Below are 17,598 nucleotides of genomic sequence, written 5' to 3'. Positions count from 1 at the left end.
AACTGGCAGTTGGGGGAGGTTAGCCCCTGCCCCTTCCCCTTCTGCTCGAGGCCCCACCACTTCCCCTCCCATTGTGCCCCCTCCCCCACTGGAGCCCAAAGCGGCAGAGCCCCACCACAGCCAGTGCCCCCCCCCCCACCTCAGGCCAGCCCCCTGACCCCAGCCCCGGAGCACCACCACAGTGCCCCCTACCAGAGTGCCAGGCAGGCACCAGCCGTAGCTTCCCCAAGTTCTTGTGGCAGGCCGTCCTGCCCCAGCCAAACCCCAGCCTGGGCCACGAAAGAGCGGGAACTCACAGGCACTCCTGGGCCCGGAGCCACACTCAGCCTCCCCCAGCCTATGATACCCATGAATCACCCATGAATTTAAACCATTAAAAGGACATGTCAGACTTAAAAGGCAATTGCTAAACAGATCAATTTCATGCTTTGGGCAGGAGGCTGGACTAGATGACCTCCTGAGGTCTCTTCCAATCCTAATCTTCTATGATTCTATGATGATACCTTAATAAGCAAAGTTGTGACTGCTATGCATGAAGGTACACATTTTCAAATAGTTATGAGCAAAAGTGTCTGCACACTTTTGTGGATGCCCATTGAAAATGTTAGGTCTGAATTCCCCACGGAACTTTAAGTAACATTAGGGGTTGTCCCAGTGTTCTTGGCCAGAATTTCTCCTTCCCACACGATTGTTCAGTAGACTGCATACCAGATGGATTTCAGAAGTGGCTGCCTTTCAGCGGTGCTTTATAGCTATTTTTTTCAAATATTATGATAAGAGAACAAGGGTCTGCTTGCTTCCTGTTCCTCTCTGACCAGTTTCTTCCCATTTGCTTGCAGAGAGGAGTGTCCATACAGTAGGGACTCCATCAGGTCTGGACCCAAGATCTCAGGAGGCTGAGCAAGGGGCATGGTGGTGTTGGGATACATATATATATATCCGTGTATAATCCATATATCCTTGTAATATTTTATAAACCATTTGAAGCCCAGTGTGGATGAAGTGTGTTTGACGTGAGTTGCGTGTTTACAACCGAAGCAAGAATTTGAGGTTTTAAGCGGTCAAGAGCTGTTTGTGCAAAACAACTTTGTTATGTTTATGAGAAAGATGGAGAAAAACCAGATAAGTAAATAACACTGGGGGCATTGCTATGATAATGTATCTGTTGCAATGTACCTGTTGCAATGTATCTGCTGCTGTTGTAAACAAGAACTGGGGAAAGAAGAACATCTTGGGTCATAGTGACCTGCCTGGGGCTGTTTCTAAACATCTTGGATTATGACAGTTTGCCCAGAACTATCTCTTTGAAATTGTGGGTGAAGGGCCCAAACAACTGATGATGTGATGGAATGGATTATAAAAATATGTGTGATACACTCGCAATTTGGATTCGTTCATGGATCCAGAGCCCTCTTGAATTAAGATGTGGTAATGGTGGCTCCCTGTAACTTGTGATCAGACTGAACCTCAGCTGGCCATTGGCACTTCATTCTGACTTTCGGACTCTGGTGTAGTATGCTTGGGATATGAACATGCAGTGAGTGAGGTTCATTTTGTAAGCAATAAAGAGTATTCAGAGTATTATATATCAACACTGTGTACAGTATGTGCCTGCTCCCCTATTCCTGTTGTGGGTCTAACACTGGAAAGGTCTTGTACTTCTTAACCACTCTGCCTGTCCATGTTAGACAAATGTGTGCTATCATTTTTAATGCATTGTGCATGTGCTAAATGTGATTTTTCAATAGTTCAAATCTTAGCCAAATCATAACCAGACTTCACTGGCATACTCAAATGTACTGGTACTTCTGCTAAGAAGTTATCTCCAGGCCATATTTTATTCATAATGGGGAAAGTGTATTTTTCCAACTCTCCCCATTATAGCATAGTGATAGCTCTCACTGCATAAAAATGCCTTTCACTATTCCAGTGAAAACTGGTTATGAACCACTGAAGGTTTTGCTCTGTGAATGCACCTTGCATTGATAATATTATGCTGTGAGTATTTAGGAGCAGGGAGTGTCACTGACTATATGTTTGTACAGTGCCTGCCTTAATGAGTTTGAGGCCTCTAAATGCTATGTAAAAATGTTATATAGTAATGATATCATTATTAATATTAACAGCAACAATAATACACATGCTCATACTCACATACTCATAAAACACGCAGATAAGGAAAATTTAAACTTTCCAAATAATCTCACTTTCAAGCACTGGGAAATTTCAGCTTCAAAATGATAAAGTTTTGAAAATTAAAGGGGTGTGAAGGCCAGAGGTCAGAGTGCAAATTATGCAACAGTAATTATCTAAATATAATCTTTGCAAAGTGCTTTGGGAGCCTGTAAAGCTATGGCCTGTCCCTTTGTACTCCCTTGTAGACCTGTACTTTACCCCAACTGGGGCACAAACTGTTTCCCCTAAAGCATCTGGGCCAGGGGAAGCCAAAACAAACTAAACCAAATAAATATGTTTCATTTAATAAGCTTTCAGGGAAGTAACAAGCAGTTCATAAAGTCTTCACTTCAGGATCCTGTCTCAGGGCTCCCAAACTTAAAGTCCTCAAACAAAGTCTGATGGACTATAAGGAAAATTTAAATTGGTAAGGCTTGTCTTCTGGTGCCAGAAAGAGATACCACCATATCTTGTAAACTAGTTTTATAGGATTTCCCCAGCTTCTCCTGCCACCCCTCCTCCTTCCTAAACTCATCTTCCTAAGGGCCTCCTTGATTACTCCTAAGGTGTCCCTGGATGTTGGCTCCAGCCTGTTCCTTAAAGGGGGGAGGGTGTACATTCCTTATCATACCTTGCCTGCCACAGAACCTTTCCAGGTGCTAGGGAAAATTTTACCTTCTGCCCATGCCTATATTGGGGAGCCCATCAGGGCAATTTTCCTAGATGACTTCACTATGGCTGCTGGTCCAGCCACCTCCCTTTGACTATATCCTCCAGCCAGAAGGGCACTGCCAGCTTAGCATCCCCAACAAAGTCTGCAAGACCCTTGGCCATATTTTTTTTCTCATCACATATGTAGAGACCAGGAGTTGTGTTTTCCAATGTGCTATGTAGCTCATCTGGCAAATACACTCCTTCATAGTTCTCAACACATTGTTAAGTCCGAACAAACTCTACATCTTGTAAGGCAATGGGTCCAGCTGCACAGGAGATAATCAAGAGCACCTGGCTTGCACCTTTGGTAAACTAGCATAAGGCTGTCTTCCAGTCTCTTTGTGATCAGCCTCCCAGGAAACATTCACAGGAACATCCTTCTGAGTTAAGGGTCATCATTCATCCAGCCTAACTTCCTGTTACGGTTTTGTATCACTACAAACTGCAGTATTTTTCCAGCTGTCTTCAGAAAAGGACTTCTGATAGCCCATTTCCTATCCAGGAGTTGGAACTGGAAGGGCTTGAAGAAACCCGAGAGCCTGAGAATGATTTGCTCCAGAATGAATTGCAGAGCATGACCAATGTGGCTAAAAAGATAGAAGAGTGTATATGAGACTTACAAGCCTGCGGCTCTGCATAGAAGAAAGTGAGAAAGGAGATATTAAACTCAGACAGAAAAAAACCCTCAGCTCCTGTAACAAGTTGAGGCACCAGAGGAATACATACAATGCCTCCAGAAGGGGAAGAGATACACTATGAGCCCTAGTGCATGCAATGAGATGGAGAGCACAGAATAACTTACTAGAAGGCTGGTGTCTGTACAAGTGAGTGGAGTGATGACTTGAATGTTCTAACAGACATTGCAAAGACAAGTGAGTATCATCCATCAAAGGACTGCACTAATATGGAGGTTGTGTCTAAAACAAAAACTCTGGTTCTTCAGGGGCAGACCCAACTTACATGCTCCTCTTGGAGACAGTCAAGTATTAGACAGACATCTTTGTGTATTACAATCACATACATTCATACGGTAATTACTTAATTACAAGCTGTCAGAAAATGATTGAAGTTATTTATAATATGTTTGTAATTACATAATTTGGCATAATTACAGTTATAAAAAGAGTACATGCTAATTGGATATAATTTATTTTCTCAGTTTTCATGAAAAATAGTTTTACAATTAAGAAATGAGAATAAATGTTTAGTCCTTCCTGTGTACCAATGTATTACTGTAAATCAAACAGAAAAACAAGGCCAGATCATCTGAAGTTTTTCATTCAACTCACGTGGTTAAAGCATGAGGGATCAGGCTCCCTGGTGGCAACTGGGACTTTAATAGTTGTGAGGTGCAATCTATAGTTTGGCCTTCAAATGTACTTTGCCCCCTGATTTTTACATTTATAATTCTGTAAAAATTATTTGATTGATCCTGAAAAATGAATCATTAAACAATGTGCATGTCAAATCCCCCTCCACTGTGAATTCACTTGGCTAAACTACAACTTTATCATAAAGAAGGACTGAGATAAAAACTGTAGATGGGGGAACATGAAAAGTTTGCAGACTGGACCCTGACTCTGCAATCTGTTCCTCTTGAACACACTTCTAATGAAATCAATGGTGCTCCATATATGGTATGTCTACCGTATAACAAGAGGTGTGATTCCCAGTATGGATAGGCAGAGAATCCCTACAGTGAAGAATTATAATATATGGTCCAATTGTTAGGGTCCTGGTTACAGAGTATAGAGACCAGGCTCAATTCCTTGTTCTGCCACAGACTTCTTGGATGACATTTAATCTCTCTTTGTGCCTCAGCTTGTCTTCTGCAAAACCAGCAAAATAGTACTTGGCTACCACCCAGGAGCATTGTGAGGATTCATACATTGAAGATTGTGAGGTGCTCAAATACTATCATAATAATGGCCATATAAGGACTCAAAAGATGGACTCCGAAAGCCTGATTCTTCAATGCTTCATCATGCTGGATAGTACTTCCACAAGTAATCCCATTCCTTACTCGGTATGCATAAGAGGTGCCAAGTCCAGCCCCCAGCTATATAACACATATATGTGTACATATACATAAGCAAAATTATTAGGTATACTGCATTATCAACTACTGTAGACCCACAAGATCTCTTGCTAAACTAAACCAGGAAAGCCCTACTTCTCCCCTCTCTGTGCTCTCCATCCTTTTGATAGACAAAGGCAGAGTGTGAGTGAGTTAGAATACCAGCCCATTATCAGGAAAAACACCGACAACGTGCTCCTTGTGGTCCAGGACCCGGGCGACTTGGTGCCGGTGGAGGCTTGCCAGACCATCTATTCGGCAGCCTCCTCCGCCCGGGTCAACTGGGTCAAGAGCTCTGGCCTGGTGGTAGGGGACAGGTGGCAGGTGAGTTCCCCCCCCACCCGCGCTTCAGGCCATCAGGTGGAGCGCGGGTCCGCTGCTCTATCTCGGCATTTACCTTTCTGCCATGCATCCGTCTCCGCCGGAGAACTGGCTAGGTTTAGAGGGCAGGGTGTCGGAGCAGCTCCGGAAATGGACAGGACTGCTCCGGTGTCTCTCCCTTCGAGGGAGAGCACTGGTGCTCAATCAACTAGTCCTGTCCATGCTCTGGTACCGGCTCAACACCCTGGTCCCGGCCCCGGGTTTCCTGGCCACCCTCCAGACGTCGATTCTGGAGTTCTTTTGGTCAGGACTGCACTGGGTCTCTGCGGAGTTCTCCATCTACCCCTGGAGGAGGGAGGGCAGGGCCTGAAGTGTCTGCATGCTCAGGTCCACGCCTTCCGCCTCCAGACCCTGCAGAGGCTCCTTTATGGTGCAGGTAGTCCAGCATGGAGCGTATTGGCGCACGCCTTCCTGTGCCACTTCCGAGGGCTCCAATATGACCAGCAGCTCCTTTGTCTCCATCCGAGAGGTCTTCCGCGAGGCCTCTCCGGGCTGCCGGTCTTCTACCAGGACCTCTTCTGGACCTGGAAACTGTTCTCAGTGACCAGGTCCGTGGCGGCCACCGTGGGGGCAGATCTCCTCGCAGAGCCCCTGCTACACAACCCCCAGCTCCGTGTGCAGGTGGCGGAGTCCCCCATGGTGCACCAGAGGTTGGTCCTGGCAGAAGTCACCAAAGTCGGAGACCTCCTGGACTACGACCGGGGAGACTGGCTGGATCCCCTGACGCTCGCTCAGTGCATGGGGCTCTCCAGACCTTGTACTCCCCGGCGCGTACTTCAGGAGGTGAGGGCCGCTTTGCCACCCGCTGCTCAGGACTATCTCGACCGGGTCCTGCGAGAGGGCACGCCCCACCCACCCTCCACTCTGAGCCCTCCAGACTTTTTCATCAGGCTCCTGCCCCGTGGACCCAACCGGCCCCCTTCCCGTCCCTTCGCCATGAGCCGGCTGCACAATCTGCAGCCGGTTCTGTTCCGGACCGTGCCAAGGAAACATCTATACACACTCGTGCTCCATGTTCTTCATGTCCTCACCCTTGCGTCCCGCCCTGACACGAAGTGTTGGGACCTTCTGCCACCTCTGGAGGGTGAGGAGCCCCGGTGGGCCAGCCTTTATTCTGCTCTAATCCCGAAGCCCACCGGGGACATCAGTTGGCAGCTCCTTCACGGAGCCATGAGCACGGGCATGTACTTGGCACGGTTTACCCCTATCCCAGATACCTGCCCCTTTTGCGGCGTGAGGGAGACCCTGGCACATGTTTACCTGGAGTGCGCCAGGCTGTAGCCCCTATTCCGGCTCCTCACGGATATTTTGTTAAGATTTTGGTTGCACTTTTCTCCTCACCTTTTTATTTATGCACTCCCTATCCATCACCCCACAAAGTCACGGGACCTCCTGGTCAACCTCCTCCTGGCCCTAGCGAAACTGGCCATTTATAAAACCAGAGTGAGGAGGTTGGCCGATGGAGTCTCCTGTGACTGTGGGGCCTATTTCAGGTCCTCCGTTCGTTCACGTATCCGGGCAGAGTTCCTCTGGGCAGCGTCTGCTGGCTCCCTTGATGCCTTTGAGGAGCAGTGGGCGCTGTCCGAGGTTCTCTGCTCGGTGTCCCCGTCTGGTTCACTTCGTTTGACCCTTTGTCTTCACTCCTGTCTCTGTTCTTTTATTAGTTGTCCCCCGTAATTTTTTGCTCTCCAGGTCCTGTGGACCCTCCCCTTAGGCTGGGGGGGGGGAATCCTTTAGCAGGGGATCCAAAGCCTGCCCACTTCCTGGATCCCAATGGATCAGGAAAAACAGAAAACTCAAGTATTTCTGCAACTGGTTGTGTGGCAGGATTGAAAACAATGCCTCTGCTGTGGCACCTCCTGCCTCTCTGCTGTGTTTGGGAATTCTGGCTCCTCTCCTTCTTTGGGAATGGTGGATCTTTGTATTTGATGAGAGGATGGCCCGAGGGATATGATCCTTTATTCAAATATCTTAGTGTGATATGCTTTACAAGTTTTCATATAAGCTGTAATTAAATATCCTAATTATATACTACTCTTAAATTAAATTAGCTCTTCCCTAATAGCTATCAGTTGTTGCAGTAAATTAGCACAAATAATAGAAAACTAACCAACCGTATTATTACATTTTTGTTTGATTTTTTCTCCTTCAGAATGTCAAAATAATTATGCACATAAAGGAAAAATGAGCATCCATGTAAACTTGCTTTCTATTTTTAAAATGCATATTGCACATGCTTTTCTCTTAATCAAACAGGACACAATGTCTGATCTTTCTTCCACTAAAGTCAGTGGTAAACTTATCATTGACTTCAACTCTAGCAAGATCAGTTTTATACTGTATTTTCTGTCATTAGCCAGAGATATTGTGACTGTTGGGCATCAGTTGTTATTTTTTTCAACTATGATGCAAAGTATAGTTCTGTGAGAAAATACTTATATAGGGGACAGGAAACTTCATGAAGTTTCCCTCAGGAAGTTTCCTTTGCATTCTTCCACTGGCCAGGGTTTGCCTCCTCTTTCAAGTAGCCTGGAATTCAGCACCTAATACCTGCAAGACATATTTGCTCTGACCCTCTCATAGGGCTAAACTTCACCCTCCAACTTCCTGAAATCATGACTGTAAAGAGGTACACTTTGAAGAGTAGTCCATCATGGAGAGTGATCCATGAGAAAAGCAATGTAGCCTTAGGCAGATCTCCTTTGTTCCTGATCGCTGTGTGCATGATCAGATGATGATGTGCATCTCTGGCATTAATCTTGGCCTGCCAGCTGTTCCCCTGATGTTTGTAATTATGAGGTGCTAAGATACTATGATAAGGGCCATATAAGGACCTAGATGGATGGGAGCATGATTGCCACTGTTCAGTTGACAATTCACTTCATTTCTTTACAACAGGTAGGAGCAGTGACCATCCCTGAAAGGGGTGCAAAAGCTGAACAACTAGTTGTCTTCTTCCCTTCCTGGGCAGAGATGCTGACAGTAGACTACACCTGTTTCTAGTTGTTTTGGAGACAAAGGTGCATCTGCCTGTGGATTCAATTAGTTCAAGGACAGTGGGAGTTCTTTTGGAGAACTTCTTTTCTGTCCTCTCTGGCATTTCTGCCCTTCTTTTCTTTAGAGATAAGGTGGGTAAAGTAATATATTGTAATGGACCAACTTTTGTTGGTGAGAGAGAGAGAGATTGTCTCTCTAATATCCTGGGATTGACATGGCTACCACAGCACTGCATACAACAATGGAAAATATCTGTTTTTCTTTGTCCTTTGTCTCTCTTAGGTATCTTGCTGATGAGAGTTGGAAACAGAAGTAGGAGCAGCAAGCTTGTTGAACATTTTTGTCCTCCATTTTCATGGACATCTCTTTATAAATCCACAAGGAGTCTCCCTGTATTTTGTTCTTGTACTGACACACAGAAAAATAAACTTGGGCTCAGGCAAACTGGAACAGTAGGTATCCTGAAAGGTGGGATGTGGATTCAAGGATGTGCCTTTCATTTTACCCCATTTTGGAAAGTGCCACAGGTCTGGGTAAGAGAGATAAGATAGGCATTTAGATGAAATGGACAGATTTCAGATTCTGAAATTTCTCCTTTCTAAATGCAATGTCCAAGTCTAGGAGATTACTTTGAATGAGACTCTAAGATTATGCACTGCATACTAAGCCTGGGTCTGTTGGACCCAGGTTTCTGGACTTGTGTTTCTAAGCCTGTGTTTGAGAGTTTACATTGCAATGGAAACTTGAGCTACACAAGTGTGCTGGTGTATCCATTCTGGACTATGCAGCCCTAAATCAGAACTTCAACTTCTGTGGGTTTGGACTATTGTATCCCAGGTTTCCTAGTGCCTTTAGCAGCTGAAGCTGCTCTGGGAATTTTTCCATAGTTGGTTGTGGAAGAACTTGTCTGTCCATCCTGTGCAAGTTGTCCAGAAGTGTTTTGGATGGTTTCAGCCTGCTGAGCCATTTTGTGACCATGTCCTCCCTACAGCAACAGCCAACAAATATTCCACTCCAATGGAATAACTTCTCTACCTCTTGTTCTTAATCCTATTTCAGGACACAGACGGAGCATCTGTGAGACCCTGGTGGGCATTTTTGTTGGGAGTTCATGAACTGTCAAAGATACCTCTCAGAGAAGAATATTAACATACCAGCTGTAAGCCAGCTGATGCTGCTTATGCCTGTTGTTGCTTTAGCCACACATTCCCCTTGTGCAGATCAGCACTTCTGGAGAAGGGCCACAAGCACAGACTAGTTGGATCGCATAGTCATGCAGATCTGGGATGATCAGCTGTGGGTCCAGAACTTATAGATGCAGAAGCAGATGTTTCTGGAGGTTTGCGATTAGCTTGCCCCTTACCTCCAGTAGCAGGACACCCACATGAGGGAGGCCATGCTTGTTCTGAAGTGGATTGCTATAGCCATCTGGAAGCTGTCTACTCCAGACTGCTACAGGTCCAAGACTAAACAGTTTGGAGTTGGCAGTTCAACCGTGGGGGTTGTTGTAGGAGAGGTTTGTCAGGCCATCAAGACTGTGATTTACCCAAATGGGGTGGGTATAAGAAATTTACCTAAAATAATTGCTGGTTTCCAGAGAATTTTTTCTCCAAACTGCACTGGGGCCACTGATGAGACTTCATGTGCCTATAGTTTGCAATTGCAAGGAGAACATAAGTACATAAACCTCAAAGGGTACTACATCATTTTGCAGGCCTTGGTCAATCACAAGGGCAGATTTGTGGACACTAAAATGGGATGCACTGGCAAGATGCCAGGGTGTTCCGGAGATAGGGACTATGCCCTTCATGGAGAAGCTGGGACATTATTCCTTCCAAATGAGATTGTTATAAATGGAGTCACTGTCCCCACTATTATTCTAGGAGACCCTGCTTACCCCCGTTGCCATGATTTATGAAACCATTCTCTGATTTCAAAAACTGATTGCACCTACATAATAGGTTTGCACAGTCCCATGTATGAGGGGAAATGAAATGGTTTTTGAGGTTGTTCTGTGTGTGAGTGTAGGCCAGCTGTGGGAAGATTTTTTTGTAAATCTATTGCTATTAGGTATCATGAATTCTGTAAACACTTTCATGAAATGTATGAAGATATTTGTTATGTATTTTTTCCATTCTGTACTGTCATTCACAGTTTATGAATTACTGTGATGCCAGTGTGTAAATTTTTATTATGAGTATTTGACATTGGGCAGCTGATGACTTCATTAAAGTTTGTGCCACTTTTAACATTACAAATAATAAATTGTGGCCCCATGTGGAAATTTAACATTTTATTTTACATGGATATTTACATTCTGTAACAACCACCAGTGGTCTAGTTACAAGCTATGTTTGTTCAATCTTGTCAGGCAGGACTAACTCTTGAGAACACTGATATTTTGGAGGTTCTCGAGTGGCAGCATGACCTTCTTTCCAGGCCAGTGGAAAACAGCTAAGGAGCTATTTCACCAGCTAGGCCTTGTCAGCACTTAAACCTAACTCCTTTTATACAGTAGTCACCTGATTCCTCATGGTTGGGGCTTGTCCTGTAATCAGAGTTGGATTAGCCCCAGTCCTAGTTTAACCCCAACCTCTTCACCCGAGGGGCAAATTCCATTCCTGTCTAAACTTCATCCATCTTATCAGTGTTGCTGGCTATGTTCTTGTACAGCCTGGGTCCTCAGCTTCTCCATGTCCCCTTCAAGAATGCTCACCATAATTAGGAGGCAATCTTTTTCTTCCTCAGTGTTCTGATGTAACTCAGTGTTACATACAGTGTTTCTCTTCCTCAGTGTTCTGCAGTAACTCTTTCTCATTAACAGCTGCTTGCAGAGCCTGTTCTAAGGCCACTAGCTTCTCCCAAAGCCCTTTTTGCCTCTGCCACCCCATCCCCCATAACCTTTTCTTTCAGGATCTGGATACCCATGGTGGACTGTCCCACCCTTGTATTTATCCCTTCTTCCTCCTGCTTTGTCTCTATGCCCGCCATTTTGTTGTTCAGCTCCCTGAAGCACCCTACCAGGTGTCAGTTGAGCATATGCAAAGTCCATGGCCACCTTGCCTGCCACATGAGCATCAGTGCCACAGGACACCATCTCCTTTTTTTCTACCTTCTTGGAGCCACCACTCAGTTTCCTAAGTGGGAAGTGTCTTTATATATTATCTGATTTTCTATCCCCAAAATAAATTACTATTGTTTGCATCTTTGCATTGGCTGATGCTTGTACAGGTATTCTCCACTCTCTTGGAGAGGTTCTCTGCTCTCTTGGGCTTACCTTCTTAGCAAAGCTCATATATGGGCAAACTCTTCTTATGTGCCCTTTTTGTCCACAGCCACAGAAGACCCTGGGTTGTGCCTCTGGGGTCCTTTTCTTACTTGAACCCCATGACCACAGATGATTTTTCCTTCATAGGATGTCTAGTAATTATTGTTGCTGCTCTTCCAAGACTGCTTCCACTCCACCTGCACCTCCTACTGCTTTGGTTGGTTCTCCAGGAGCTTCCTTCCCAAATAGAGCTTCCATCCTCCCTCCTTGATGGGAACAGATCCTGATGACTGCAGAAGTCTGTAATAAGGTTGGCCATCTCCCATGCTTCCTCTCATGGCCAGGGGTCCCTCTACCATGTCCTGCCTCTAGTAGCCCTGCTGTTATGGGTCCATTAAGAACACCAGAAAGTCTTTGTTCTGGCTCATAAGAGCCATTTCTAGGTCAGGTTTAGTACTAATTTACAGCCCTTAATCACAAAATAATCCAACATAAATTCAAAAATCACAAGCTTTACTTGACGCTGCCAATTCCCTGCTCACTCTGTCTGGAGTTAAACCCTCTCACCCAGCTTCCATGCTATCTCTTAACCAAGTACACCCCTGCAGCTTCCTCCTGCCTTTTATATTAAATCACCGTATTTCCCTCAGGTGTAATCAAGGCTGGTTCCACCCCAGGGTCTCTAGCCCATGAGTAAACCACCCTGTTACAGGCCCATAAGCCAGAAATACCTCCCATCTGTATATTAATAAACAAACATAGAGACAGAAACTTATCTGGGTCTGGTGCTTGTTGTGATGCTAGGCTATCCCCAAATGGGTACTACAAGAACAGATCCAAGATTTACTGTAGCTGCTCTGGTGCATAGTCTCAGCCCCAGTTTCACTTCTTGTCCTTCACCCAGTGGTTGGCTCTCCTCTGTTGGTGTATGGGGAGACTTTGGCAAACCAGTAAAGTGCTTGAAACCACTATGGCTCATTGTTAAAGGCAGCCTAGTCAGCAAGCTGTAAATTGGCCATTCAGCAATCTCAGCTTGACCAAGGCAAGAGGGGAGGAGGGTTTAGGGTGCCATAGAAAGAGCAGCTTGACCCCACGTCCTTCCTGATAAGAATTGTGTTGAAGTTGCTGACACATGCATTTTAAAAGAGTAGGATGTACCCCCAGGAGTATCTATTGGGGTCTCAAGGCTGCAGACTCTGGAAAAACCCACACCTGGTTAAGCAATAATCAGAAGGAGCCTCTTGCTTGCCCATTGGAACTGCTTGCTTGACAAATTTTCTTTAAGGGACATGTCATTCTATTACTAATGTATAAATAAGGGGAAAAAGCTTGAGACAGGGGGGGGATTCTTCAGGACTGGACTCTCCCTCTGGATGCATCTTGTGTTCCCCGCCGGCACATGGGCTGCCACTGTGCCACTCGAGAGCCACACTCAGCTTCGGTAATTATCAAGGGTTTGGGGTGTTTTACTAATCTTGTTGCGGACGTGTGTAAGTGCTTGAGATTAAGTAAAGTTTAGCTTTAAGTGAAAGCACTCTTGTGTTGTCCTGTTTGTGCCAGCAATTTATTGGTTGGACGGCCATGTCTCCCCTGATTTATTTCCTGACACCTCCTCGCACAGAGTAAAAGTTACCAAGAGCTTTGGGTTGAAAGAACCCTGGGTAACATCGGTGCCTGAGACACGGGCTTATAATGTCACCATCCTTGCTCAGCAGACTGTCAAGCACTACAGGGTGCTCAGTGATGACAAGGCCAATTCAGTCAGGGTGGATGTGGTCCACTCTCAATAATTGATGAGGAGGTATCAATACCAAGAGAGGGAAAATTGCTTTTGTAGTGAGCCAGCCACTCCCAGTCCCTATTCAAACCTAAATTAATAGTGTTAAGTTTGCAAATTAATTGTAGCTCTGCAGTTTCTCTTTGAAGTCTGTTTTGGAAGTTTTTTTGTTGAAGGATGGCTACTTTTGAATCTGTTATTGAATGTCCAGGGAGATGGAAGTGTTCTCCTACTGGCTTTTGTATGTTACCATTCCTGATGTCTGATTTGTGTCCATTTATTCTTTTACGTAGAGACTGTCTGGTTTGGCCAATGTACATGGCAGAGGGGCATAGCTGGCACATGATGGCATATATCACATTAGTGGATGTGCAGGCGAATGAGGCCCTGATGGTGTGTCTGATGTGGTTGGGTCCTCTGATGGTATTGCTAGAGTAGATATGGGGACAGATTAGGCAACAGGGTTTTTTACAGGGATTGTTTCCTGGGTTAGTGATTCTGTGGTGTGGTGTGTAGTTGCTGGTGAGTATTTGCTTCAGGTTGGGGGGCTGTCTGTAAGCGAGGACTGGGCTGCCTCCCAAAGTCTATGAGAATAAGGGATCATTTTCCAGGATAGATTGTAGATCGTTGATTATGTGCTGGAGAGGTTTTAGCTGGGGTCTCTACGCGATGGCCAGTGGTGTTCTGTTATTTTCCTTGTTGGGCCTGTCCTGTAGTAGGTGACTTCTGGGTACCCGTCTCACTCTGTCAATCTGTTTCCTCATGTCCCCAGGTGCTGAAGTAGAACATCTTGTTCCTCTCACACCAGAGGTTACCCAGAATTCAGCTGTGTTCCTCTGGCAAGCTAGCAATGTGTTTGATACAGGATATCATCTGACTGCAGGCCATAGTGAATACACATTAGTCTTGTTTCCAGTTAAGTAACCTCATGGCAATGAAGGGTTAAACACTGAACAGCTTCATTTGCACTAGAAGGTTCCTTCTAATGACTGGGAAGTTAGTGGCAAGCTTTGGAATTGCACGGTTGAGGGCCCTAGGGGATTATAGGTGACTCTTCACATCCGAGTCTGGTGACCCGAAGTTAAGATGCACCCAAGCTACAAAATGCCTAGGCTGTGACTTGGGCTTTGACCTCACCATCCCCAGAAAGATCTGGGAACCTGCTTCTTGATGAATTTCTGCCCCAAGTCAGACTAATTTTTGTGTGGATAGAAAGGAGCCTTGAACCTGAACCTGAGTTACAGCCCTGGCTTAGTGTGCTGTGTAGACATACCCTAAAAGGATGTCCACATTGAAGTCAGAGGTATGCTTGCAGCTCATACTAACTTTAACTAGTCAGTGTGTCTAAAAAATAGATGTGAAACATGGCAGCTTGGGCCCTGGCATGGACTAAGAATGTAGGCATGTACCCAAGTTCTGGGCAGACTTATACAGCTTATACTAAAGCCCATGTCACCACGAATTCACTGCTCATATAGGCATACCAGTATTGGTTAGATTAGAGTTAGCATAAGTATGCATGCATGATCTATAATAACATCTCCGACTGCAGTGTGTACCTACCCTAACTCTGCAGTGCAAACATGTTCATGCAGTGATGCTAGCAAACCGTAAGGTATTATATAAAGGGTATCATTTACACATTATAAATATAAACTGATAACTACAGAGTGAATCAGTCAATACACTCTCATGGCTTTGTTTCTATTCATAAACTTCTGATCTGCTCTTAAATTATATAATTATTTTAATTGTATTACATACAATTTCTTAGACAGCTTTCACCATAGTATCCAGTGTTAAATGTGGTATCAGTAGTTGGCAATGGCCTTCAACTGAATGACTTCATACACCTTTGCAGACCATCCATTATCATGTATCCTGAGCGTTTCCTTTAAATTATTAATAGTGTCATTTTTCAAAAGCTGATATTTTAAAATTAATATTGAAAATATTTAAATTAAGGCAAATGACGAACAAAGTTGAAAGCCAGTGACTCCAAATTAGATTGTTTTGCTGCTGGAAGACATTTGTAAAGTAGATTCAAAATGCTAATGCCTTCATGAAGGAAATTGTTATAGATCAGATCCAAATGGAAATAAAGTAATGCATTTTGTTTTAATAGAAATCATAAAAAGCTGTGATTTAATTAGCAGTAGTTTTGCCATTCAGAGGTTTGCTGCTTCCTTTTTTGTTATTGAAATACTTTTGACTCATGCATTGCACCTTCTTTGCTTCCTTCCAGGAGGAGGGTTCATTAATGTGCATAATTACTGCAGTTCAATTGAGCAGAACTATTTATTTTATAAATATCGGGTTTATAAAGTACCAATTAGCTGAGTCTAATAAGACAAAGACATTTGATTTGAAATTGTGGTCTGTAAAATGTGAGATATATGCTTATTTATAATCAACTTTAATGATGGCTATAAATGTTAATTTTGCTAATTCAGCACTGAGATAAAGAATTGTAGCCAAGTCCTTATTAATTTATTAAGGATTAACAAGAATGAGTTTTAAACAAACTTCAAAGGGATTTGAATGCAAAAGGAAGACGACAAAACCAAAGAAACCAGATGTTCAGGACTACTTCCAGCTTTAGAGTGTTTTTCTTTACAGGTTAGAAATTTGCTGAATGGCAAATATTCTACAGGCCTGTATATTCTGGAAAATTTAAAAATCAGTGTAGCTGAACCAGTTTTAAAACCAATTCAAAAATTGCCCCTTTATAGATGAGAGCCAAATTCTGCCATTACATGTTTATATGCTTATAACTCCTGATGAATCCAAACAGAATTGCACAGCCAATTCTGATGGAAGAATTATTAAATAATATTAATTGTTATTGTTATTATTTATGGTAGTATCTCGAGGTCCCAATCAGGGACCATGCCCCATTTTGGTAGGCACAGTTCACATAATACAACAAAAAGACAGTTCCTCAAAGGGAGGTGCCATGTTTAGGGGTTGAGTCTAACCAGTAATTACTCTGGTCAGTCTAAAATATACCCACCATTCACTCACATTACATTTTACAGAGTGCCGCCTGCAGCCTCAGAGATGGGGAGGCTTCACCTGGTGAAGCTAGAGAAAGAAAACCCTTGACCCCTTTGAGGATTGTACTCCCTTGTTTCCTCCCTCTTGGGAATCCAGTCTCTTCGTCAGCTTGAAGAAAATGAATGTGTTGCTCTACAGAAGTGTGCAATATAAGCTTAGGGGAGTAATTATAAGCCCTTCGCTCTGGCTGGGGTGTTTCTCTGCACCGTAGGGGAAAACTGCTGCAAGAAGGCAAGCAGCAGAAGAGTATGCCATGGCTATACGTGGCTGTGGAACCCCATGCGGGGTTGGGCATCACCAAATTCTCAATGAGGATGAGCTGGAAATTAATCCAGAGGTGCAACAGAGGCAGCCAGGGCAGCAGTAGAGAGCACATGTGGCAGGCAGGCAGTAGTGGTCCCCCAGGAACTGGGCTTCTAACACAAAGCCGTACCAAGAGCTTCTGGGGTGACATGAACACTGCTTGCTCCAGGCAGAAGCAGAGGAGGATGGGAGTGAGTGTGGGTGATTTTCTCTTACAAGGTTGTTTCCCCTTTGACAGGAATAGATGAGTAGGCCCTAGAGGACTGGCTGAGCTCTCCCCAGTTTCAAAGGTGGGAAGGGCTGGACGATGTGGGGGAGAGTCAGGCTAGGGGCTGAAATCACTGAACTGTGGGAGACAGAGTGTCCCACCACAATGACCTTGTAGGGAGGCTCTGAAACTGGCCTGGGGCAGCAGGTGGGTGAATGGGTCCTGGAGGGGAGAGGGGTTGTTGATATAGCCCGAGATAAAGAGAGTTTAAATATATATATCCTATCCCCAACAGGCTCTCTAGCTAAGCATTTCAAATAGCTTCATTTCTTGTAACCGTCATGCTCATAAGAAGGAAAGGGAAGAGAGTAATTCCACTGTAGGAGAGAATAAGGATTTTAATTTTTCATGAAAGTGAGGCGATCCCGACACTGACAGAGTCTTCCATGAACATGGAGCACCCTTATCACAATAAAACTGGTATGGGTCTGCTACACGGAACAGGGAGGGTGTGCAGAATGCTGGAAACCTGTCCAGAAAGTCCTTAGTGTTTGCATGTCACAAAGCTCAGAATGGTTTGGCAAGGCAAACCTGGGGAGGGTTAAGGCAGGAGTAATACAGTGAGTCCACTAGGTATACTC

The sequence above is a fragment of the Chrysemys picta genome, chromosome 3 (genome assembly GCF_011386835.1).
Source record: "Chrysemys picta bellii isolate R12L10 chromosome 3, ASM1138683v2, whole genome shotgun sequence".
NCBI classification, from domain to species: Eukaryota; Metazoa; Chordata; order Testudines; family Emydidae; genus Chrysemys; species Chrysemys picta.
The sequence above is the reverse complement of the archived record's forward strand: the minus strand, read 5'-3'. Positions refer to the sequence as shown.